The following is a 26,798-nucleotide window of genomic DNA, read 5'->3' on the forward strand; positions in this document are numbered from 1 at the left end:
ACAAAACAAACATTTTTTCCTTTCAGTTTATGTAGCATTTATATTCTTCTTACTCAGATGTTAGTTCCCTTACCTCTCTACACCTTCCATTGGTATGTGGCTGATATGGACTATTTACACACTAGGGAAGACAATGCAGCCTGGCAATAACACTCAAACAAGGAGTGAGGATTTATAGGAAAGTTGATTGTAAGAAACAAATCTCTTCATTGTTAAACTCGGATCTATTGTGAGTCAGCAGTGATGGTGAAGATACACAGAAAGCAATGGCAGTCCACTGGTCTGAATAACATCACACTAATGCATAAAATGAACATGTGGTAGAACAGAGTGCAGAAATGAGAAACAAGCCTTTACAGATGGATTCTTATTAATTTATACAATAAGTATATCTCATCTGGTCCCCATTTTGTAGGAGCAAACTTTTGCTAACCATGCAAATATTAGACATTTACTTGCATAATTTCCCTTGTGTATTTTTTACATACATTACATTTTGAAAATGCAATTGAGAATTGGATTTTTGCTCACAATTGCTCTTTTTACTGCTTTGACACAGAAATTATTGTTAATAGACTTCTCTATGAGGATTATGCCTTTCTTTCCAAATGTTGAACACAATGCTAAATTAAATGAGCAGGCAATGCAATTCCTTAAACACAAAAGCTATTCAGCCGTCCTCCTCCTCAACTTCTGTTCAAGAGCTCCTTCTCAGTCCTTTTCCTTCTTTTTCCTTTGCACTTTTACCACTTCTGGGCTGGAGGTCTAGGCCTTAAGGGCAGAAATATCTCTTATCTCAACTCCCATCTAGGGATGTGTATTGGTTTGTTGGGGCTGCCACAACAAAATACCACAGACCAAGTGGGTAAAACAACAGAAATTTATTTTCTCATAGTTCTGCAGGCTGGAAGTTCAAGATCAGGTGCCCACAGGGTTAATTTCTCCTGAGGCCTCCCTCCTTGGCTTGTACTTGGCTGCCTTCTCACTATATACTCACATGGTTGTCCTTCTGCCTGAGTTTTCTGTGTCCTGATCTTCTCTTAAGGACACTAGTTAATCGGATTAGGGCCCACCATAATGACCTCATGTTAACTTAATCACCTCTTCAAAGGCACTAGCTCCTAATACAGTCACGTTCTAAGGTACAGGGCTTCAACATTTGAATTTCTCTGGGATACATTCAGCCTATAACATGGTGTTATTTGAATATGTCTAGCCTTATTCTGTTTAGAACAAAGATGCATAAGTTCCATGCATTATTTTTGAAATATTAGAGTTAGATGCCATCTTTCAAATTCATAGAAATAATTTCTTTCTCTTCTCTTAAATGATTAAATTAGTAGTTTTCAATGAAAGCAGAACCACTCCTGGTAGCATTTTAGAAATTTTGGGGAAGTATTTGGTTGTCATAAAGATTGAAGGGTGCTGCTATGTAAGGCATAGCATCTGATTATTGTTATAGCAGCTACATATCAAGCCACATTTAAAAAAATTACTACTTGCTTTCTTTTTGTTTGTTTATATTTTACAATTGTAAAATAAATTACAATTATATTTTATAATTTAGATTATAATTAGGGCATTATACTGGTTTTTTGAATTTGTAGGTAAGTTACCTATGAATTTTATATCAGAATCATAACGATGGCATCGCAAAATATTTGTTTTAAAAAAAGAGGTGTTGGGTTTGTTAGGCAACTCTTTGTACTAGATGTTAAATTTCTTAAGGGAAGAGATATTTCTTTCTCATTTTTCTTTCCCAAACTCTAAACCACCTATGGTTCATAGGAGATGTTCAATGTATAGCTGTTAACTAAGGAATGGTTTACTCAGATATTCTTTTATTTTTACCATTGATGGAAATGTTGAGAAAGGAGACATTTTAATGGCTGTGTATCACAATGAATGCTTTCACTAATTTGTGCATACCTTTGGGTAACTTATTATTCATTAATAAAGAAGAATAAAAAGCACACAAGATTGGTCATGAAGGTAGGAGGGGAGACAGACAATTTCACATCCTCGTGGCCAGAGGAAGAGAGGATTTTAGGAGGGAGGGCAGTATCATGATTTAATTCCTTGTTTTTGTAGTGATTAATTTATAGACTGGCAATTGCCTTGGTTTGTAATCAAATGAAGTTGATTCTGAATGTTTCCCTAAGTGGAATGTCCTGCAATCCCCATCCTTCGAATTCTCCAAAGTGATGAAAGATGATTAATTAGGAGTCAGGCTTAAGAACCTCCTGTCCCTCACTCTTATATATAAGACAATAAACATAAAATGAAAACACTGGTAATGACAACATCCCAGTTATGTTCCCTGGGAAGCTGACTCTGAGTTCAGCAGATAGTTCATCAGGGAGTACTTTCAAGTTTTACACCTTTAGATGAGAAGGAAAAGCGGCAGGACTCTGCCAAGGAAGAAGTTGAACCATAATGGCATCTTGATGAAGGTGACTCCATGGGGAGCACTGACACTGAAGCCTTTTAGAATTTTTCTAAATTTCAGGGGTAGTGTTGGACTTTTATATACCATCCAGACCAGTCACTGGGTGTAGGCTGCCTGGGAAGAGAGCATGACCTTGAGTGAGCTGGCTTTTGTTCAGCTGAGAATGATCTGCAGACTCAAATGAGAGCCCTAAGCCACCAGCACTCCCAGCAGCTGCCGGCACAGGGGCTGCAATCCGGAGGGGCATTAGGCAAGCTCCTCTCAGTTGTCTACTTCCCCTCAGATCTGCTTTCCTGAGATTCTGCTTAAAATCAGCAAGTGCATAAGAGATTCAAGCTCACGACGTTCAATGTTACAAGTAAAATGGGGTCATGGTATGTTAGTCTCTCTCTAGCTTATGAAATCTTCCTATCTTCTCTTTGAGGATTTATAGTCTTGTTTTGTTCTTCTTTCTTTTTGTTTTCTTGAAGACCAATATGAAAAATGAAGCAAATGTACCAAATTCTAAAAATGATCAACTTCATACTTCACCTAAAGCGGATAGGAGAACATTTTTTTCCTGTCCTAATAAAGATAACTTTTCTCCTTTATAGAATTGAGGTGACAAAGATTTCTGATTCAGCGTGGGAACTGTCAGAACAATAAGACAATTTTGCTTAAGCAGTTTCCTCTCATCTGCCTTTGAAATGAATTACCAAACTAAGCTACCAAAGCACACACTCAACTCTTTGTTCTCGTCATACTTTGTTTCCCATTTCAACTGGAAATTTTGTTTTCTCCCTGCTTTTTGTCGGATATTTCCGTGGGAAATTCTCAATGTCCTGAGGTGATCTCCCACATTCAAATGTATTTTCCTCAGCTGAAAGACTTAGGCTCCTTATTCAAACTAATTCTAACTCTCAGATAATTTAAAAGACTGGCATTTGTTTTCCTGACTAGAAGCTTTCTGCTTGGGGCCAAAAAATCTATTTTGATCTTAATACCAGCAGCTAAAAAATTTTTGATACAGTGGGGATAAAATAAGCAGGAAATTCAAAGTAATATTTCTCAGAGTTTCCTTTGGCATAAGAGGGTCTTGCATCATATATTCACACTAAGCATTTCCGCCTTTACAGATAACTTATGAATTCTCTTTTTTTCACTTCCCTTGATCTGTAGACCAGAATGTTCAGATTATGTTACATTAAAAATAATGCTAGAGAAGGCATGTCCCATTTGTGTCCTGCTCTAAGCAGTTTCTTGAACATCCAAGGTGTTAAACATAAATGTCTTCATTGGTTGGTTTTTCTCTTACTTATTCAAACCTTACATTTTGATTTTTCCATGTTGGTTCTTTTGACTTTGGAAGGCAGACAGCCTTAGGGATAGTAAGGTGACACAAAATAGGTCCTGGCCTGTCACCCAGCAGTTCCAGAGAGAGGAGGTGATGGTAGCTGCAGGGAGGTATTCTTCTGTTTGTTTCTCTGGCTCTTTAATTTGACATCATTTGTGAGATTCATCAGATTTTTGCATATAGGTGTAGATCATCACTGTCTTTGCTGTGTTGAGGGTCAGCTTTAAATCTTCCTCTTACTCTTATTTCATCATCAAATCCTGTCAGTGTAATCTTGCAATATATTTCTAACATCCTGTTCCCTCCTGCCTTCTCCTCAGACCCCACCCAGGCTCCAGCCAGCAGTCAGTCAAGGCAAAACTTGCCTGACTGCTGCAGTTTTAATGTTAAGAAGTATCCTTACTTCCACTCTGACTTCCCTCCAATTCTGTCTGTACGTGCAGCCAGCGGGACCCTAAAAAAAAAGAAAAATTGTAGTGTTAGTCACGAACTTGAAACTTGAAACATTTCATAGGTTTCTGGTGCATATCTCAGTGAGGCTAATGCTCAAAACCTACACATAGTCTGCAGGGCCCTGCATGATTGGCTTCTGCCTGACGCTGCCCCTCTACCCTCTCCTGCCACATTCTCCAGCCCCATTATGTGCTTCCAGTTCCTCAAGAGTCAAGCACCTCCCTGTTCTCAAGTTTGACAGATGCTTTTTTTTTTTTTTTTATAGTGTATGTTATTTTTCCTACTTGAAATAGTTTCCCATCCTCCCTTAATCTGGCCAATATCTACTCAGTCATTTCTCAGAACTGTTTTTCCTGATATACCTGGTTCCATTAAGTCTCCCTGTCATTTTCACAGGCAGTAACTGCCACATCTGATGTATTACAGTGTGAGTACTTCATGCTTCTCTTCCCACCACGCTGTGGGCATTATAGGGGCATGTCTGTTCTATGCACAGTGCCTCATACCTCATGGCAGCCCTCAGCTATTTTTGGAATGAACAGATGGTTAAAATGAAGTTTCAGGGACCATGACAAAGTTTACTAGAAAATGTATTCAGGGGGACTTTGCATTTACACTTTTTGATCTGAAGCTTTTCAACAGAAAATAGGTAAATTTGGTATCAGGATTTCTGAGTACCTTGCAGCTCAACCAGTCAATGGAGGCAACCATTTGCTTAATGAACTGCATTGGCTAAAGCTCAACCTTTCATTTTAGAGAAATACAGCCCTTAAATTAGAAGCAGCATGCACACTAAGAGTTCCAGTTTGAAGCTTTGGAGCTGACTATATCCACATGAATCACATCCCCATGAATCACATCCATCCTAGCCCTCTATTTATGCTCTCCTTCTCCACTACTATAGCAGATACACAATATATAATTTATTAAGTGAATGTGCACAGAATAAAATGACAGGTAAGAAGTTTGCTAAACTCTGGATTGCTGATGACTTTTTAGGCCACAAGAGGGAGCTGTTTAAATTCTTGTTAAACCTAAACAATTGAAAGAAGAAATTTGGCAATCATGAAGATTGGCCAGATGGACACCTATTTATATGATATTGACTCTGGAATTCCACTTATTTTTAAGCTACAAAAATTTCAATTCTTTTTATCTGCAATGTAATTTGCATTTTAAATAGTGTTGTTAAAGGCAGAGAATTGTTTTTGCTTTAAAATCTAATTTTAAGTCTAATTTAACTAGTGTGAAAAAGAAGTATTCAACTAAGTGACAAAGGGACGAAAGTACTTTTTTTAAAGATTTATTTATTTATTTATGAGAGACACAGACAGAGAGAGAGGCAGAGACACAGGCAGAAGGAGAAGCAGGCTCCTTGCAGGAAGCCTGATGCAGGACTCTACCTGGATCCCAGGATCACGACCTGAGCCGAAGGCAGGTACCCAATCACTGAGCCATCCAGGCATCCTGGGATGAAAGTATCTTTCAAAATTAATATTATTTTCTAAATAATAAACGCCTTAGGAAGGAAATACGTTTTTCTTTAAAAAAAAAATCACTGTTTCTTTCAGTAATTAGTCTAGAGAGTTTAAATGTGTAAACAACTATTCAAATCATCAGATTTTAAAAAGAAATGTACAAATTGTGACTTGAGAACTTATTTCGTAAGAACACAAAGTCTAATTATAGACATATTTACATATGATGGATTCATTTATACAGTAGCTACACCTGCCAACACTCCTGGTCACCCTGAGAGTGCAATTGAACCATCAAAAGGGACATGACCATTGGGCAAAATTAGCTTTTTCTTTGAGAAGCTAGTGAGAGGGCCCATAGGTATGTTGTTTGGTGTCAAATGACAATAGTGTTAACAGTACTAAACATTCATCGGGTGTCTATATGGGCTGCCAGGCACTGTACTAAGTCCTTAGCTCATTGATTCCTCACAACCCTGTGAGGTAGCCACTATTACTGTTTATATTTTAAAGACAAGAAGACTTGAGGCTTAGAGGGAAAGTGATGTAGAAGATCATAAAGCTATTGAGCAGGAGAGCCATAATCTGAATCTCCTTCCAGGGTTAGTTTCCCTAAGTGAATTCTACTCAATTGGCAAATTTGACTGTGGGTCAAATCATTGGTCCTCTGGGTAAAATACTTCTCTCCCTAGCATAGGTGAAACCTGTACATTGTTACCCTTATTTTGAACACCAGGATCCTGCCAAGATTTTCTTCTTCCCCTAAAATGTTTTGTCCTAACAGAGGAGAGGAAAGCTTTTATGGTTGTATAAAAGGCAGCTATATTTAGGACGATTGTCAGTAAATAGGAAATGTGATAAAGATGCTGGTTTTCTGCTGATTCACCCATGTGATGTCAAGCCATATGGAAACTGAAACTTACCTAAATAATCATGAAGAATACAGACTGTGTAATGCCAAAAGAGAAGCCATCGAAAGTTCTAAGCAGATGACTTTAAAAAAAAAATCCTGTGTTTTACTGTAGTTGCTAGAGTGTGTGTTTTAAGTAAATGTTCAAACATATCCTATTAGTAAAAATCTAAATATCATCTTCCTGGCTAAAGGTAGGGCTGTGGCACGTAAATTACCAGGGCATAGGAAGATCTGAAGCCTCTTTCTAATGATTGTTTATTGTCTGCCTGTATTTTCTCCATATCACTACCCACGACGCTGTTCCTAACTGGGCTCTTTAAACACTTAGAAAACATTCCTAATTTTTCTTATGAGAGAATTTATGAAAAAATGGAATTTCTGCATAGAAAAATAAATGACCCATTCTCATCCTTTAATTTTTTTGTAATGTCTCCTTAGGTCTCTATTTAAGTTTTTCTTATGAACCAGGCACAGAATTTTTAAGGACTGAAATTCGTAGTGCCTTAAAATCTCTATTGTCAATGTAGGCTCAAGCCTGCTTGCTTTTTAAGTTCAGGGGTTGACCAAAGCCAGCACCAGGACCGAGTTTGGGACATAATTTAGACCTTAGAAACATGTATTAAATATGGTAGCAGATATGAAAAAGTTCTCTGGGATAGGCTGAGGCTCACATCTTAGGCATCTCTTCCCCACAGGGTTGTCAGTTTAATAAAGGGTGTTCAATTAAATTTGCAATTTGGATAAGCAATCAGTAATTTTTTAGTATAAATATGTCCCAAGTGCTGCATAGAAAAATCTTTTATTTAAAATTATTACTTACCTGAAAGCCATATTTAACTGGATGTCATATTTTTATTTACTAAATCTAGCAGTTGTACTTTTCCTTTTCCTGCTTCACTGGTCAGTGAAGCTTAATGGTTCAGAGTATAGGCCCTGGTACCAGACTGCTGGGATGACTTGCCAAGCTGTGTGATCTTCAACAAATTATTTAGCTTCTCTGTGCTTCATTTTTCTCATCTGTAAAATGGGGATAAGAATAGAATCCTCCCATCTCAGAGTTCTGTCATCAAGACTAAATGAAATAATGCATTAAAATTCTTAATAAACAAATTATTATTACTTTTAGAGATGTTCTTTATTTCTAAAACTGGGGAAAATAGTAACTCCTCAGTATTGTGGTAGTTATTATGAGAACTAAACTAGATAGATAGTATACTGAAAACACTTGGCACAGACCACGACTTCCTTTACCAAAATAAACCACTCTTATGAAGGTTTCTATATCATCAGAACTCTTTCATCTGTTTTAAAAGAATTGTAGATTATTGAATATATAGCATTTTGTCCTATAACTACTGAGGATGGGTCTTTGAAAAGTTCCCAGAAGGAAGGGGCAGGGATGTTTAGCAGATTGCTTTCTTCTTACCACCCTGATCACGTACACTTTTGGTTGAGTTTATAGATTTATTTAAAGCTTCTGAGGGATCCCTGGGTGGCGCAGTGGTTTGGCGCCTGCCTTTGGCCCAGGGCGCGATCCGGGAGACCTAGGATCGAATCCCACATCGGGCTCCCGGTGCATGGAGCCTGCTTCTCCCTCTGCCTGTGTCTCTGCCTCTCTCTCTCTCTCTCTCTCTCTCTGTGACTATCATAAATAAATAAATAAAATAAAATAAAAAAAGCTTCTGAGCCTGGGGAGAGTAAGTAACTTGGCTGTTTATCAAATTATAGGAACTACTCCTTGGGTATGTGGGGCTTGGGAGCTGATGAAATATGGAGGTAAGGAGCCTCTTGTCATCTGTAGCCATTTGAGTGCCCCCCACCGCTCTCTAGGAGGATGGAAGTTCTCTTATTCCCAGGTGATGTCACAGAAGGAATGAGGAGCTCCCTCACTGGGGCATGAGCCTGGCAGCAGGTTAAACAGCCCCCCAGAGGCACCTGCAGGAGTTAATGAATCTTCCCAAGAGCCTTGTTCATCCTGGAGAGAGATTTGAGTACCAGAGAGAATAGTTACTCATGTAGAGCCCCAGATATGTTACAGGGATTGTTGAATATAAATTCAAGGTCTAATAATTTTTATTGTCTATTAACAGCTGAGATATTGAAGGTTTGTGAACACAGATCTGGAGCTACTGAGAGCTATGTGTCTGCAATATTGATGAGGCTTTCATGCTGTCATCAGTTTTCTAACTTGGAAATCATTAAAAATAGGACAAAAAGAAATAGAACTTTTCTTTCCATCCTATTATTTACACTAAAGATTGCTCTGTGGGGCTATCAGAATAGAGTGCTACTATTCTATTTCGAGCAAAGGCTAGAGAAGAGAAAAGAAAGCTCAGAGCTTAGTCTTAGTGCTTAGCTTTCTCTAAAGAGGAACATAGGGATGAAGAGCAAGGCCAGATATGAAAGTCTTATCTGGTCCTTAGACATGTAAGAGTGCCCCAATGTTAGAACCAGAAGATATCAGAACTTGAGTGAGGCAGATCTCTACTAACTTAATACCATGTGTCAGTTTATAGGCAAGGAAACCCAAACCCGGGGAAGTCTGGAGACTTTCACAAGGTCCTGTAGCTGGTTAGCAGTAGAACTGGAGTTAGAGCATTGTTCCCTTCTCTCTCTGGCAGTTGTTGATGTTGTGACTGTTGTCATCTTCTGGAAATGCCAAGCTGATATTTGCTGAGCATTTTAAACCCTGCTTGAGAAGCGGAGTTGGAGGAAGGATGTAGCACTGTCTCAGGGCTGAATGTACCTTTAGGAAATAGGGAAATGGCTGGGGTTGTATTTCAAATGCCCAAATGTTTTAAGAGTCAGAATGGTTTTTATATACAGTTTGTCTCTTCTATGAAGTGTGCATGTGTGGTGGGCATGGTACGAAAGTTGGGACAGGGAGAGTTTCAATGGACACAATACAAGAAAACAAACTGATAGTTACCAGAGGGGAAGTGGTGGTGGTGTGGGGAGTGGAATCAAGAAGGCACTTGTGATGAGCACTGGGTATTGTATGGAAATGTTGAATCGCTATGTTGTACACCTGAAACTAATATTACACTGTATGTTAACTGGAATTTAAATAAAATCTTTTTAAAAAGGAGCCTAAGATGTGATTCCTGCCTATACAGTCTTTATAAACTGCTTGAGGGAGGCAGAACAATCACATGTGGAACCATGAGAGGGTGATGACTCACTGTGGTATGGGCAACCAACTCTTAAGTGATGTTTTAGAAGCTAAAGTGTAGCCGTTTTTCTGATCCTCAGGTGAACCAACTTCCATGAGTCACTCCAGCGAGGAGAGCTATTTTGTCTCAGTAAGATCCACATGTGACTTATAAGGAGGCTAGGAATCTTGAATATATAGGACTCCTATTTAACAGAAGATGAAATACCAGTAGACTACACATTTTTTAAGTTTAAAGTTTTGTTCATAAAATGCTTTCATATGCTTATACCAGGAATATGCTTTAAAATAATTTCCTAGTGGCATTATAGTCACAAGTACCATCTTTTTTCTTTTTCAGTCTGTTTTCAGAGGTCTACTCTTTTCTCTCTTGTGTCTTCTAGAGCCAGATATTTGTTTGTAATAGGATTTTTTTAGTGTCACTTTAATGAAAGTGAACTATGCTGGATGCCATATGTGTTACAAAGATTAGAAAATCACACCTTTCTCTGATGGCACACAGTGCAGTGGGGGATGAGGAAAGCATCAGAGAGGAAGGAAGGAGGGAATAAGACAGGTACGTAGATTCTTTTACCTCAGTTATAAACAATGCCATAAGAAAGTTCTCCAAACATGCTATGTGAACTCAAGTTTAAATCCACTTTGGGGGCAACCTTGAGGAAAGAAAGAAAGGAATTAGGAAAGACTGCATGTCAAAGATGGCGTTTGAATTGGTCCTTGAAGAATAAGTAGGCACAATGTTGCAAAGAAAGAAGTGGATCAGGGACAAATGAATAGCCCAGTCTCGTGAGAAAGTGGGTTATTTGAGGGAGTTGGTGGAGATAAGATTGAAAACACACTCTGAGAGTACTTTGAGGAGGAGTTTGGACTTAAATTGATAGGCAATAACGAAACCTTGAAAATCCCTGAGCGAGGGGTGATATGCCATGAAATAAGTACCATTGCTTTCCTATGTGATACTTTTATTAGAAGTAAAAAAATGGCAAACAAGCTAGCTGATATGGAGATTTTACTCACGTAAAGAAGAATTAAGTTGTGTTACAGAACTAAGTATACCATAGCTCCGATACTTTCTACATGTCTGTAACTTTATATGTAAATGTTTATATCAATGGGATGAGGGCTATAAAATAGTAATTAGAGAATCATTGAAAGAAGATACACCAAGGTGCATGAATCTCGAAGGAATTGTGCTAAGTGAAAAGAAGTCAGATTCAAAAGATTGTATTAATTACATTAATTAATACATTAATCCATTTATATGACATTCTGAAAAAGGCAAGATTGTAGAGGTGTAGAACAGACCAGTGGTCACCAGAAATTAGAGGTGGGGAGAGGGTCTGCATACAAAGGGTCAATGTGAAAGAATTCTTTGGGGTGTTGGAGTTGTTCTGTATCCTCTGTGTGATGGTGTTTATAAGAATTTCTGTATTCTGGCTCATAGAACTGAACATCAAAATTTTACTGTATTTAAATTTAAAGCATAAACCAGAAAAAGAAGGTTTAATTATGTTTAGATAGTTTTCCAGAAATATTTTTGTTGTCCAACTTTTCAAGAACTGGTAATCTGTAGTATACATAGGAAGTCTATACATATGAATTTAATTAGCATATAATTATATAGTAATATATAATTGATTATATATTAATACATATTTAATTAATGAGAATATTAATTATCTAACTATGGCTAAGAGAAAAAAAACTTGCTACATATTCTCAAATATTCAGAAACTTTTTTAGAGATCACATTGGCCCTCTTGTATTAAATAGATGACACTCATGAATAGCATATTGTTTTTACAGTGATTACTCTTAAACTCTTACATTTTAATATTTTTAATACATTCTTCTTCCAATTTTGTTTACGTTAGAAATTTGCTTAATAAACTTTTTGATTATAATCATATTAAACGTAAACCTCACAGAGTTTGATTTAGTAAGTGAAGTTTGTTTTTGGAATCTGGTTGTTATAAGTACTTTTTTTAAATATTTTTTTAAGATTTATTTATTTATTTATGATAGACAGAGAGGGAGAGAGAAAGTGAGAGAGAGAGGCAGAGACACAGGCAGAGGGAGAAGCAGGCTCCATGCAGGGAGCCCGACGTGGGACTCGATTCCGGGACTCCAGGATCGCACCCTAGGCCAAAGGCAGGCGGTAAACCGCTGAGCCACCCAGGGATCTCCTATAAGTACTTTTCTATCTGTAGAGAATCTCTGTGCTAGTTGACCATGTTTTCAAAGTATAATGACTATAGCATGTAATCCAAATCAAAGTTGCAAGCTACATTATCACTGTGCTGAGGATGGAAAGTAAAGGGCTTTGTTGTTTGTTATAGACCAGGATAAAAAGAACTGACCTAATATAGATTAGAAGTTCCAAACTGATTTCACTCTGTTTCCTTTGAAACTTCTTTCTACTCACTATGTGTTTTTGACTAAAATAGTAGTTGATGACTCTTCTAAAATAACACATTGCCTTTTGACTTAAGCCTGTATTTACTTTGTAGAATAATAGGTTTCAAAATCCAATTGTTGTGCTCCTCAACTGCACCATGATTACAGTTTACATGTTAATAAGGGTGGCACTCCCAGCCAGAGAGTTGCCCCCAACCAAATCTAACTTCTTTGAGAGGCAAAGGGTTGTAGCCACAAACCACAGAAAGTCTCATGGCATGAGATGGAATGAGCAGTTTGGATGTCCATTTACATTTTTAGTTTTGTTCTTGTGAGTGACTGCCACTGATTATAAAGGGCAAATATATGTTGTTAGAGCTATTTTAAAATTAGTAAAATTAGGTTGTTAAGATTTTTAAGGTCCTTACAATGTTCCAGGGCACTACCTTCATCAGACATAGTTTGAACATATTCACTTATAAGCTTGATTTCTACATCATAGGTTTTTTTGTTTTTAAGATTTTATTTATTTATTTGAGAGAGAGAGAGCAGGAGCAGGGGCAGAGGAAGAGGGAGAAGCAGGCTCTCTGCTGAGGAGGGAGCCCAACTTGGGGCTCCATCCCAGGACCTGGGGATCATGACCTGAGCCACGGGCAGACACTGAACTACCAAGGTGGCCCTGCATCATAGGTTTGCCCATTGTCATTGAGCAAAATCCTGCCTGAGCCTTCATTGTATTCTGACTGCCCCTGTTCATTCCTTCATTTACACAGCTTCAGAACTCACTGAAAAAGTGTGTGTGTTTAAAACTCTCCAATGCATTCTTACTATTTTCCAGATAAAATCTATAATCTTCAATGGGATTCAGAAGGCTGGAACCATCTGGCCCTTGGCTACTCTAGTAGTTGCCTTCTTACTGCTTTAATTCTTCACCATAGTTCTTCCTTCCTCAGATCCTTGGCACAGCTTGCTTCCACCTGGAATGCTCCTTCTGGACTGCTCTTTCCCATCTAGTCTTCATATCCTTGGTTGAGTGTCCCTTCCCAGAGGTAAGCTCTCTGAACTTCCAGGCTGAGTTGATTTACCTTGGTATTAGTACCTTTTGTTTCTCCTATTAGCACCTGTCAAAATTGTAATTGAGCAATTACTTATGAAATTATTTGTTGATTGTCTTCTCTGATAGACTTAGCCCCATACTTTTAAGGAACATTTCTGTCTTGTTACCTGGTATTTCTCCAGAGCCCAATCAAGTGCCTCACTCATAATGTTTGTGCAATGAGTATTTATTGAGCAAATAAATAAAAAACTAAGACAACTGTAACTTTAAGTATAATTAAAAAAACTTTTTTAGTTAGTGCTATTGAATGAGTCAAGTGGTGAAATGAGAAGTGGTAGAAGTTGATTCCAGCCTGTATGTCTGTGGGCCTCAAACATTACTGTGTATACATATCACCTGCTAACCTTTCTAAGCATGTAGCTTCTTAGACGCCAACCTCAGAAACACTGATTTCTACATTTGGTGCAGTGGCCAGGAGTCTGCATGTGTAATGAGCATCATGGGTGATTTTGATGCAGGTGTTAGAGAACCACTCTTTGAGAAGCACTGCTGTGTGGTAATGATTTTCATGTAAAACCAGCCCAAGGGTTTGAATACGGTGATCAAATTCAGCATAGCCACCTTGGAAACAGGTTTGCAACTTTACAGAAAATTTAAAAATAAACCTTTTATAACTGAGTAGTAACTAAGAAGTAGAGATAATTGAAAGTTATTCATTTTAAAATAGGATTAAAATGCTGTATCCAAGTAATACAGTAATCTGGCAGGATCTGGTGTTCAACTAGGAAAGATACCACGCTGGGAAGATAAATTTTGTACAACTAACCTCTTTAATCTCCACTCTGCTGGAGTCCTGAGTCCTTTCCATTTGATATAGATTAAAAAAAAAAAGTGGGGTAGTGATAGTGGTGGTGGGAATAAGCATACAAGAACAAATAGCTGGTATATGTGTGAGATTTTTATTTATTTTTTATTATTATTATTATTATTATTATTATTATTATTATTATTATCAGCAAACAGGCCTCTGAGAGGTTAGAGCCTATTTTATAAACTTGGATTTCCAAGATAAAGAGATCTCAGGCTTGTTTGTATCAGTTTTTAACCAATGAGGAGCTATCCAGGGTGCTGGACTCCTCATCATCACTTGCTCACCATTTAGATCTGATCCTCTGTAGCTGTTTTGCTGCTCTGCTTGCCCTGACACTTGTTTTTTTGTCAGAAAGGAGCCAATGCCTACTGCTAAACCAAGTTCTGTCCTGCTTGATCTGGTTTGACCTATTCCTGACCTGGCCTTGTCTAAGCTCTGCCTTACCTGTGCCTGTTATAGCTGTGACACTGTCTGCTGTGACAAATGTCCATGTTATACCCTAAGTCAATGGCTGCCAAACCCGGCTGTGCATCAGTGTCATGAGTAACATGAATAAGGATATTTGGAAATGGGCCTTTGGGAGGATCACTATGCGAGATTAATTTCTTGGTTCTCTTACGATGTTTCCTTTTAAAGATGGGTCTAATTCCTCTTTTCTCTTTTGCTGGATGGCAACTATATTGTAGTATCTAAGTTTTTTCAGAAGGGAGAAAAGTGTGTTAGAAAACCCATGCCCTATGGAAAACAGTATGGAAGACGCTCAAGAAATTAGAAATAGAACTACCAAATACTGCTTCTGGGTATTTATCCAAAAGAATTGAAGTCAGAATCTTAAAGATATTAGATATTAGCACTCCCATGTTCACTGCAGTGCTATTTGCAATAGCCAAGATATGGAAACAACATAAAAGTCCATCAAAGGATGAATGTATAAAGAGAATGTGGTATATATACATACAATTCAATATTATTTGGCCTCATAAAAAGGAAGTTCTGACATATGCTATATCATGAATGAAACTTAAGGACATAATGCTATGTGAAAAAAACCCAGTTAAAAAAAGACGAATTCTTTATAATTTCACTTATCTCAGCTATCTAATGTAGTCAAACTCAAAGAAATAGGAACTAGAATGATGGTTGTCAGGGCATAGTGGGAGGGAGAAATGGGGAATTGTTTAATGGCTATCGAATTTTAGCTTTGCAAGATGAAAATCTTCTAGAGATCTATTACACAACACTGTGAGTATAATTAACAATACTGAACCCTTAAATGTTAGGATGATAAACTGTGTATGGTTTTTTGTCATATCTATAAAATAAAAAAAAGTTTAAAAGAACTGCCCATACCCTGAGAAATATAATATTCTGGGGTAATCCAGTTCAAGATAGAAATGAATAAATTCATTGGTAAGTAGATCTACTTATTGGCTAGGTTCTAGTTACCTTAGATTTCATAGGATTGCCACCCTTTATTTTTGCCAGCAGAATATAATTTAACTCATCTACTAGTAGGATCTCTGAGTGTGGCCTTATAGGAAAGGATGTCCTAGAAATGGCTTTTTATAACTTGTGACAGACCTTTGGGAATACTAGAAGAATCCTTTCTCTGGGTCACATTTTGAATTAAGTTGGTTTAAATTTTGTTGATATTATTTGGTTTCTTTAAAACATATTTAATTCCCAGCCCAATAGCTGGAAACCTATAGAGTTGAAAGAGCTTTTAGCAGCCGAAACTAAAGTTCGCTGGGTCACTATTAACCATGAGCATTTAACATGTAAGTGAATATGATGGGAAAAACTATTTTGCAACAACTGCTCTAAATATGGATCTAACTTTCCCTTTGGGGTGTCTGGGGAAGTTCACATATTCTTGAGTAGATTTGACCATTTCCCCACTAAGTCTATCTTACAACTCATACAAACATTTGGTTTGGTTTTGCAGCTTCTCAGAATTATTGGATAAATAGCTCAGGGGATATGACCTTGAGTGAAACCATCTCTAAAATGAATTAAAAACCAAATTCTTTGGACATTTACCCAAAGAACTTGTGACAGTATAAGGCCTCTGTTCAAGTACAATCAGAGAACGCTAGTGGTAGAGGAAGTAGCTTGAAGGAATATACACATTCTTTTTTTTTTAAAATTATTTATTTATTTATGATAGTCACACACAGAGAGAGAGAGAGAGAGAAAGAGAGAGAGAGAGAGGCAGAGACACAGGCAGAGGGAGAAGCAGGCTCCATGCACCGGGAGCCCGATGTGGGATTCGATCCCGGGTCTCCAGGATCGCGCCCTGGGCCAAAGACAGGCGCTAAACTGCTGCGCCACCCAGGGATCCCGGAATATACACATTCTAAACTCAAGAGTGGAGTAGGACTAGTGACTACTAGCTGTCAAATCAAGAGAAGGCGCATCTGATTTTCTATTAACATAAGTTACTGCCCAAATTTCCCAGAGCCATGAACATCTTTGATAAAGATGGTCAACTCTTACTGTTCCTTATTTCACATTCAAACCCTGCATGTCTGATTCCAGAGTTGTGATTTCTACATTTCTTTCCTTGTTTCCAGGCTTGGTTGTGTCTTCAAACTGATATCTAAACGTTTGTTTCTGTCAGGGAAAGAGAGGATTACTTAACTATTACCATTCTCCATGGAAAGTTGTTCTGACTTGAGTTAAAATTTTCTCATTAATTATAGACATATCTTGGAAATACTGCATGATAGAAGCTGGGATAACTTGGAGAAGTTTTTTTTTTATTTCAACCTTAGATGTCAGCATCACCAAGTATTTTGTTAGCCAGCTGTGACTCTATCCTCCACTCCTCTTAGGATATATATTTAAGGGATGAAATTTATTATTTTCTATTCAAATCAAGTCCTTTATATTTGTGTCCTTGATTGACGGGATTTTAAAAGAATGAGAAATGGACTTTGAACAATTGTGTCTTTTTTGTTTACCAAGTATTCTTGTAAGTCTTTCTTGGACATTTTAATTATCTTATTATCGGTCATTAGTTATTTAAAATTTGCTCCATGTTGGGGCAAACTTAGGGGTATTTCCCTTATAGATCATGATTAATAAGATTAATGAACAGCTGAAATGCCTTCAACCAGAATGATAGACTATATGTAACATGAAATTTGCAAGAGGTTCCCAAAAATCGTAGCAAAATCTCTAAACCTCCAGAGACTTCAGAATAGCTTTAAAAATAAAATTATTTATTTGGGAGAGGTGGGGTGGGGGTGGGTAAAGGAAGAGGGAGAAACAGACTCCCTGCTGAGCAGGGAGCCAGACTCAGGGCTTGATCTCAGGATCCTGGGATCATGACCTGAGCAGAAGGCAGATGCTTGATTGACTGAGCCACCCAGGCACCCGGAGAATAACTTTAAAAATATTAAGTGTCTCCTGAACTAATTTTTCTCTCTTTATAAAAACATTTATGCTCTTATATTTAGAAAATTTGGGAAGTACTTAAAAGTACTTTTAAATGCAAAGAAGTAAAGAATATTAAGTCATATTTTCTCATAATAATAGGTATTATTTATTAAATGCATTGTGTTAAATACTTTACAATCATAATCTTTTTTTATATTTAGAATAATACTGAGAATTAATATTATGATCCCAGGCTTACAGATAAGGAAACAGATTTAGAAACTGAGTGATTTGCCTAAGGTCATGAAGCTTGTGAATGGTGGAATAAAGATTTTAAACTTATTTTGGCTTGGCTCCAAAATTTAGATTTTTAACCATAAGGCTACTTTTTCATTTAGTATTATATTATGAGCATTTCCCCATATTTTAAAAATATTTCTGTTAAACTGTAACTATGTAATGGCTGCATGCTATTCACCATGTGGACATGCCACAATTTGCTTAATCTGTATTGCTCTGCTGAATTTGTTTGTTTCCAATTCCATTTGCTTCTATTATTGTTTATATTACTAATATTGGCATAATACATAGCCATGGTCATAAATTTTTATCTCCATCTCTTATTATTTGCCTGGCATAAATTCCAAGACATGCATTAATTGGAACAAAGAATATTGATGTCAATATAGCTCTAAATAATACTTACTTGCTTTCAAAAATAGTATCAATTTATATGAAAAGGTCACTGTAACCTTGGCTGCATTGAAGATTGTTATTAAAGATTTCTAGCAATTTTTTCTTTTTTTTCAAGATTAAAATTTTTTTTTTATTTTAGAGAGAGAGCACAAGAAGGAGCATGACAGAGAGGGAGGGAGAGAGAGGAGAGAATCTCAAGCAGGCTCCGGCTGAGACTAAATCTCCATGTGGGTCACAATCCCACAACTCTGAGATCATGACCTTAGCTGAAACCAAGAGTCAGACACTTAACTAACAGCCACTCAGGTGCCCCTCTAGCAGTTTTTAAGTGGAAAATCATATTTTGTTTTTTCAGTTGTCTTTGATTGTTAGAAAGATTTGGTTGTTTTGATCCAAGCCTTCAGGTAAAGCTAAGCTCTGCCCCTTTGTGCATCTGACTTGGTCCCACTGCTCAGCTTTCTTTCTGTCCAGGACTCTGTAGAACTCTCCTTCTATCAATAGAGTAGTTCACCTGGCTTCCCTAATGGTCTTCCCCTCTTGGATGGTTCTCTTCCACTCTTCCCATAGCCCTACTTTTTGCTTTCCATTGACATCAGTCCTTGCAAGATTATATCATTTGTGTATTGAAATTCTTTCCTTCAGCCAATAGATTTTTATTGCATGCTTATTGTGTGCCATATACTATTCTAGGCTGGGGAAAAATGGCTAACAAAGCAACAAAAATCTCTGTTTCATGTTTTAGTGGAGAGAAAGGGAATGCAATAAAAAAATTAACATATAATACCTTAGATGGTGACAAATACTATCAGCAAAAGAAAGCAATGATGGGATAATAGAAAAGGTCTTTACTATCAAAAGGCTCACAGTGTTACATTCAGCAATCAGGGAAGTCTTTCCTTTAAGATAATGTTTGAATAAAGATTTCAAGCTTCTTTTATGTTTTGAGAGAGCAAATTTTATGGTAGTCCGGGGAAAGAATCTTCTAGGCTGAGGGAACACCAAGTACAAAGGCCCCTAGGCAAAAATGTGCTGGTGTGTTCAAGAAACAGGGAGTAAGAGTGCTTACACCTGAAAGTCAAGTTTTGGGAAGATTTGTCTGGCTGTGGTATACAGGACAGATGAAAAAGGAGAGAAGACAGATATTTCTAGTGGTTACCAATCTGTTCTCTTTTTATTCCTGAGCACACAGATACATTTCATTTCCTGACTCCTTTAAAGTTTGGTGCAGCCATGTGGCTGAGTTCAGGCCAATGAGTTGCAACTGCAAATGATACGAGTTAATTCCAGGCCTAGTCTACAGAGACAATCATATGCACTCTTCTCTCTCTCTTCATTCCTGTAGCAACCCTGGAGATGGTATGTTGTGATAGGCTACAAGAGAAGAGCTACAAGATGAAGGGATTGTGGTCCCTGATACTCCACATGGGAGGCCACTTGTAGAATACTTTTCTTAGACAGTTGGTATATAATTGAAAAATAAACTTTTTTCTTTTTATTAAAAGTTGTCATGCTGTACATTATATCCCTGGGACTTACTTATTTTATGACTAGAAGTTTATACTTTCTGACCCCCTTTACCCATTTTTTCCACTCCACACTCTCCACCTCAGGTAACCACCAATCTCTTCTCTGTAGCTATGAGTTTGTTTTTTGTTTTGTTTTGTTTTCTTTGTTTTGAGATCATGTAATATTTATCCTTCTCTATATGATTTATTTAACTTAGAATAATGCTCTCAAGGTCCATCCATATTGTCTCAAATGGCAAGATCTCCTTTTTTATGACCAAATAATATTCCACTATATATGGAATATACACCATATGGCATATACCATATTTTCTTTTTTTTTTTTTTTGCACCATATTTTGTTTATCCATTTGTTCTCCAATGGACACTTCCATTGCTTCTGTGTCTTGGCTATTATAAATAATGCTGCAATAAATATAGGGTACATATATATTTTTGAGTTATTGTTTTCCTTCATATAAATTCCCAGAAGTAGAATTTCTGAATCATATGGTACTTCCTATTTTTTGAGGAACCTCCATAGAGTTCTTCATAATGGCTGTGCTAGTGTACATTCCCATCAACAGTGCACAAAGGTTCCCTTTTCTCCACATCTTTGCCAACACTTATTACTTCTTGTCTTTTTGATAATGGCCATCCTGACAGGTATGAGGTGATATCTCATTGTTGTTTGGATTTGCATTTCCCTGGTGACTAATGATGTTGAGCACCTTTTTATGTATTTGTTAGTCATTTGTAAGTCTTAGGAAAAAGTCTATTCATATCCTCTGCCCATTTTTTTAAAAAGATTTTATTTATTATTCAGGAGAGACACACAGAGAGAGAGAGAGGCAAAGACACAGGCAGAGGGAGAAGCAGGCCCCATGCAGGGAGCCAGATGAGGGACTCCATCCTGGACCCCCAGGATCATGCCCCGGGCTGAAGGTGGCGCTAAACCGCTGAGCCACCAGGGCTGCCCCTCTGTCCATTTTTTAATTGGATTGGATTTTTTGCTGTTGAGTTCATGAGTTCTTTATATATTTTGGATATTAGCTCATTATCAGATACATGATTTGCAAATATTTTCTTCCTCAGTAGGTTGCCTTTTCATTTTGCTGATGGTTTCCTTTCCTGTAAATAAGCTTTTTGGTTTGATGTAGTCCAACTTGTTTGTTTTTGCTTATGTAGACTTTGCTTTTGGTCAAACCCAAGAAATCATTACCAAGATTGATGTCAAAGAGTTTACCCCTTATTTCTTGTAGTTTATGGTCAGGTGTTACATTGAAGTCTTTAGTCCTTTGGAGTTAATTTTTGTAGGTAGTATAAGATAGTGCATAGTTTCTTTCTTTTGCTTGTATAGTTCACTTTTTGCAGCAGTATTTATTGAAGAGACTGTTTTTTCCCCATCGAGTATCATTGGCTTCTTGGTCATAAATTAATTGACCATAATATGTGGCTTTATTTCTTGGTTCTCTATTCTGTTCCACGGATCTATGTGTCTGTTTTTATGCCACTACCATACTCTTTTGATTACTCTAGCTTTGTAATATAGTTTGAAATTGGGGGGCATGATGCCTCCATTTTGGTTTTTCAGGGTTTTTTTTTTTTGTGGTTTCTTACAAATGGTAGGATTATTTGTTCTACTTCTGTGAAAAATGGCATTGAAATTTTGATAGGGATTACATTGAATCTGTAGATTGCTTGGCAGTATGGATATTTTAACAGTACTAATTCTTCCCATCCATGAGCATTGGGAAATCTTTCTATTTATTTGTGTCTTCTTTGATTTTTTTTTTATTAACGTCTATCGTTTCCAGTGTACAGGCCCTACACTTCCTTGGTTAATTTTTTTCCTAGACATTTTTTTTGATGTAATTGTAAATTTTCTTAATTTCTCTTTCTGATAGCTTGTTATTAGTATAAAGAGATGCAACAGTTTTTGTATATTGATTTTGTATCCTGCAATTTTACTGGAATTATTAGTCTTAACAGTTTTTTGGTGGAATCTTTAGGATTTTATGGATATAATATCATGTCCTTCGCAAATAGTGATAGTTTTACTTCTTCTTTCCAATTTGGATGCCTTTTATTTCTTTTTTCTTGCCTAATTGCTCTGGCTAGGATTTTTGCTACTATGTTGAATAAAAGTGGCCAGAGTGGGCATCCTTGTCTTGTTTCTGATCTTAGAGAAAAAGCTTTCAGTTTTTCACCTTTAAGTATAATATTAGCTGTGGGCTTGTCATAGATGGCCTTTATTATGTTGAAGTACATTCCCTCTATACCACTTTGTTGAGAATTTTTATGACAAATGAATGTTGAGTTTTGTCAAATGCATTTTCTGCATCTATTAAGATGATCATTTGATTTTTATCCTTTATTTTGTTAATGTGTTGTATATCACGTTGATTTGTGCATGTTAAACCATTCCTGCATCTCTGGTATAAATTTTTTTTTAAAGTTCTTTTTTTTTCTGGTATAAATTTCACTTGTTCATGGTGTATTATCCTTTAATGTAGTGTTGGATTTGGTTCACTAATATTTTGTTGAACATCTTTGTATCTATGTTCATCAGGGATATTGGCCCGTAATTTTCTTTTCCTGTGATGTCCTCATCTGGTTTTGGTATCAGGGTAATGCTGATTGAAAAATAAACTTCTATTGTGTTAAATCTATGAAAATATGTTTGTATTTTTTAAAATTAATTTATTTTTTAAAGATTTATTTACTTATTTATGATAGACATAGAGAGAGAGAAAGAGAGAGAGAGAGAGAGAGAGAGAGAGAAAGAGAGGCAGAGACACAGGAGGAGGGAGAAGCAGGCTCCATGCTGGGAGCCTGGCGCAGGACTTGATCCCGGGACCCCAGGATCATGCCCTGCGCCAAAGGCAGGCGCTAAACCGCTGAGCCACCCAGGGATCCCGTTTGTATTTTTATTTTTTTTAAATTTATTTTATTTATTTTTTATTTATTTATGATAGTTACAGAGAGAGAGAGAGGCAGAGACACAGGCAGAGGGAGAAGCAGGCTCCATGCACCGGGAGCCCGATGTGGGATTCGATCCCGGGTCTCTAGGATCGCGCCCTGGGCCAAAGGCAGGCGCCAAACCGCTGCGCCACCCAGGGATCCCCCGTTTGTATTTTTAAACAATGTTCACAAATAGAATAGGAAATCACAGGCAAAATAATTAGGTAGAAATTTATTAAGGGAGAATTATCCCTCTTTCTTTGAAGGAACTCACAAAAATGTAAAGGCTAGAGTCAGGTAAAATCATTTAAAAATAGATAAGAAAAAGTAGAGAAAAAAACAAATAGGAAAGTAAGATGGAGTAAATGTAGTATCTGCCTCAACGAGGGGCAGATAGAGTGGTGATGATGGGAATGGAGAAAAAGGAAACGGAATAAATTCATGGTTGTTCCTAAGAAAGAATGGAAGAATGAGTGGCATCTTACATAAGTAAGTCAGAGATGATACCATAGGTCTAGGTTGGAATTTGAAAGAATGTTGGTGGCAGCAGTTTTAGTGGGATATATGTAGTAAAGTATATACTCCACTCCAAGTGCTTCAGTGGAGCTAATCAAGTTCTCTTTTTGGTTAAATCCTACTTAAGTTATCGGACACTATTTAAAATCTTTGGGCAAAATTTATATGCTGTCTCTATCTTAATTCTCTATTGATACTACTCTTTTCTGTTTTTTTTTTTTTTTTTTAATTTCTTCCTGCTCAACATCCTTCAGAGATTCTTCTTTCTCTGACTCCTGTTTAACTGTGGATGTTTTCCCAGATTTGGACTTCAGTCCTTTTTTTTTTTTTTTTTTTGTCAAGTGCTAAATGGTAAATATTTTAGGCTTTGTGGGCCATATGGTCTCTGCTGCAATAACTCAACTTTGCTGTTGTAGTGTGAAAGCAGCCATAGACACTATGTAAACAAATGGGCATGGCTGTATTCCTATAAAACTTTATTCACAAAACAGGCAGTGGGCCAGATTTGATCCAAGAATCCAAGTTTGATGTCCCCAAATTTACACTGTTCCCTTGGTCAGCTGTCAACTCCCATGACTTCAAATACCATCCATGTGATAATGGTTCCTATATTATATTTCCGTAGCACAAATTTATTTCCTAAACCCCAGAGTACTATGTACTACTTCTTACTAGACACCTGAATCTGGCAACTCTTATTTCCAGTTTGAGACACATACTTGTCTCCCTCACATGCCTCAATGAAACTTTTTTATTTATTTATTTTTAATTTTTCCTGAATTCAGAATCACAATGAATTACTCTCTCACCAGCTAGCCCAAACAGAGACTTGTGAGTTATCTGTCATTTCTTCTCAGTCTAATTCAACAACTTCCTCTTTAAACTCAACACTGCTCTGCATTCTTGCTCCTTGAAACCTATTATTCAATCTACTGCCAGAGTACTCTTTCTAGCACATAATATGATTAAGTTCCTCCCATATTTAAAATTTTCAAAAAAGCCTCAGAATAAACTCCAAATTCTTAGCATAGTATTCAAGGCCCTTCACCACCCAGCCTCTGCTTACTTTTGTAATCTCACTTCAAGATATCATCTTGCTTCTACACTATAGCCACAATGAAATATGAGCAGATTTCAGATCTCTTCACTGTACCTTCTGCTGTCACATCTAGGCCTTTGCACATGCTGCCTTCTGTGCCAGAAATACCTTCCTCTATCTGCTAGTGTCTCTCTCTAATTTGCCTCTATCCACTCACTTCCTTCTCTATTCTCATCAAGATCCAGCCTTGTGTTATCTTCTGGAAGATTTCTGTGGAGTCTTAGGGGGCAGACCCAGGTTTTGTGGGGCATGAAACTTCTACAATGTCAGGATTCTTCTTTATGATCTAGAACACAGAAATACGTTTTTTTTCTTTTCAAAATTTACAAGGATGTATGAGCATTTGAATATATTGCCTTTATGTCTCTTTCCAGGGATTTCACCTGTATGTTCTCATCAATACCCTGGGCATGTCACCATCACAACTCCTATCAACATTAAATACCAAAAAAAAAAAAAAAAAAAAAACATTAAATACCTAGTCTGTTCATTTCTGTGTGCTCCATGTTAGACTATAAATTCCTCAAGAACAAGTATGGTCTGCTCAGCACATAATAGATCTTTAATAATTGTTAGTACAGTAAGTGAAAGGGTCAATGACACATGCAAGGAAGGTATACAAAGATAGGTAGAATCCTGCCTTGACTTCAAGTTGTTTATAATGCAGTAGTGAAGTGAAGGATAGTATCAAGGATATGAATTCTAGTATATGTAGTTGTTCAGAGTTTGATATAATATCCTTTACCTATTAATACCATATTAAAAATTTTTTTTAAGTGTATTGAACACACATTCTAAATTCCCTTTTTATTACAATAGACCTTCAAGAAAATGCTGTAGTTGCTATACGTCTAATTTATTTTATTGCACCAATATACTCAAAATAACATTATGCTTTTTCATGATTGCATTTGAATATGGATAAAGAAGTAAGAGTGCTAGTTCTGGCCAGGAGACCTGGTCACAAAATGTAAATATAGCATATTTTAAAAGATGAAGACAATCATCAGAAAGATGATAAGCTGACTGACTTGAAAAGAGAAAGCTAAGAGAAATAAACTTGCAGCTATGATTCTTACTTTTTCTCAACTAATATGATATTATAAAATTATTTAAATGTGAATGCTAAAAATACGGAGGCATTTCAATTATAATTAAATTATATACTATATATTATTGGATCAAAAAATATCTCTAATGTCACATGACAAATGGCTCTGTGGCTTTTAGATATGAAATGCATTTTATAAATCATGAATTATTAGAAAATCTTTGGGGAAATTAGTAAACTTAAAACTGGGGGATCTTGGGACACCTACGTGGCTCAGCAGTTAAGCGCCTGCCTTCAGCTCAGAGCTTGATCCTGGAGTCCTGGGATTGAGTCCCACAGCAGGCTCCCTGTATGGAGCCTGCTTCTCCCTCTTCCTATGTCTCTGCCTCTCTCTCTCTGTGTCTCTCATGGTTAAATAAATAAAATCTTAAAAAAAATCCAAACATTAAAAAAAAAAACAAAAACAAAAAGCGGGGGATCTTGAGCTAATTCTCTCATTTCTTCTCTATATACATATTCTCAAGAAAGCTCATGGTTGGGCAGTGGTTTAGCGCTGCCTTTGGCCCAGGGCCTGATCCTGGAGACCCGGGATTGAGTCCGCCTGCGTGGGGCCTGCTTTTCCCTTTGCCTGTGTCTCTGCCTCTCTCTCGGTGTCTCTCATGAATAAATACATAAAATCTTTTTTTTTTTTTTTTTTTTTTTTTTTTTTTATTTATGATAGTCACAGAGAGAGAGAGAGAGGCAGAGACACAGGCAGAGGGAGAAGCAGGCTCCATGCACCGGGAGCCCGACGTGGGATTCGATCCTGGGTCTCCAGGATCGCGCCCTGGGCCAAAGACAGGCGCTAAACCGCTGCGCCACCCAGGGATCCCAATACATAAAATCTTAAAAAAAAAAAGAAAAGAAAGTTCATGGTTTAAAAACCCATTAATATGCTAATGACTCACATACTACTACTTCTTGTTTTGACTTCTTCACTGAGCTTTGGACATGGATACCCAACTGTCTCCTTAACATATCCACTTGGGTAATTAAGACATTTCAAACTTAATATGTCCTGTACAGAACCTTTGATTCCTCCCCACTCTACCCCTTTTCAGAAGGTGGCACCACTTTCATCCAATTACTCTGGTTCCAAATCAAGAAAGGGGTCCTTTGTTTCCTTCTTTCTTTCATGTCCCACAGTCAACCTATCATGAGGTGCTATTAGTTCTGTCTTCAAAATATATCTCGTATCTGTATACCAGCAACTCCTGTTTAGATATTTGCAACAACCTACTACCTGCTCTCATGTTTTCACTCTTGCCCCTATAATTCATTTCCTATATAGAAGAATAATCTTCTTTTTTAAAATTAAAGTATAGTTGCCACACATGTTATATTTGTTTCAGGTATACAACATAGTGATTCAATATGTCATATGTTATGCTATATTTGCCACAGGTGTAGTTATCATGTGTCAC

General features: G+C 37.1%; 2 long non-coding RNA genes across 6 annotated transcripts in view; one reads left to right on the plus strand and one right to left on the minus strand.

Annotated features, from left to right (window-relative positions):
• Positions 1-866: 866 nt before the first annotated feature.
• Positions 867-8,464, minus strand: LOC144295900 (uncharacterized). Of its 3 annotated transcripts, none has more exons than XR_013363020.1 (3): positions 8,069-8,464; positions 7,447-7,643; positions 867-4,236 (listed from the first exon to the last, which is right to left on the minus strand). It is a non-coding gene; the product is annotated as an uncharacterized LOC144295900 (long non-coding RNA). The 3 variants fall into 3 exon arrangements; XR_013363019.1 differs by having other exon boundaries at positions 8,053-8,464; XR_013363021.1 differs by lacking the exon at positions 8,069-8,464 and adding an exon at positions 7,747-8,046.
• A 35-nt stretch (positions 8,465-8,499) lies between these two features.
• LOC144295899 (uncharacterized) overlaps positions 8,500-26,798 on the plus strand; it is a 49,297-nt gene continuing 30,998 nt past the window's right edge. Inside the window, exons 1-3 of one of the 3 annotated variants that reach the window (XR_013363017.1) lie at positions 8,500-8,730; positions 10,182-10,354; positions 13,149-13,244. This is a non-coding gene — a long non-coding RNA (uncharacterized LOC144295899). The remainder of the gene's footprint in view (positions 8,731-10,181; positions 10,355-13,148; positions 13,245-26,798) is intronic. The other 2 variants (XR_013363016.1, XR_013363018.1) reach the window with 2 other exon arrangements.

The sequence above is a fragment of the Canis aureus genome, chromosome 24, assembly GCF_053574225.1.
Source record: "Canis aureus isolate CA01 chromosome 24, VMU_Caureus_v.1.0, whole genome shotgun sequence".
Taxonomy (NCBI): Eukaryota; Metazoa; Chordata; class Mammalia; order Carnivora; family Canidae; genus Canis; species Canis aureus.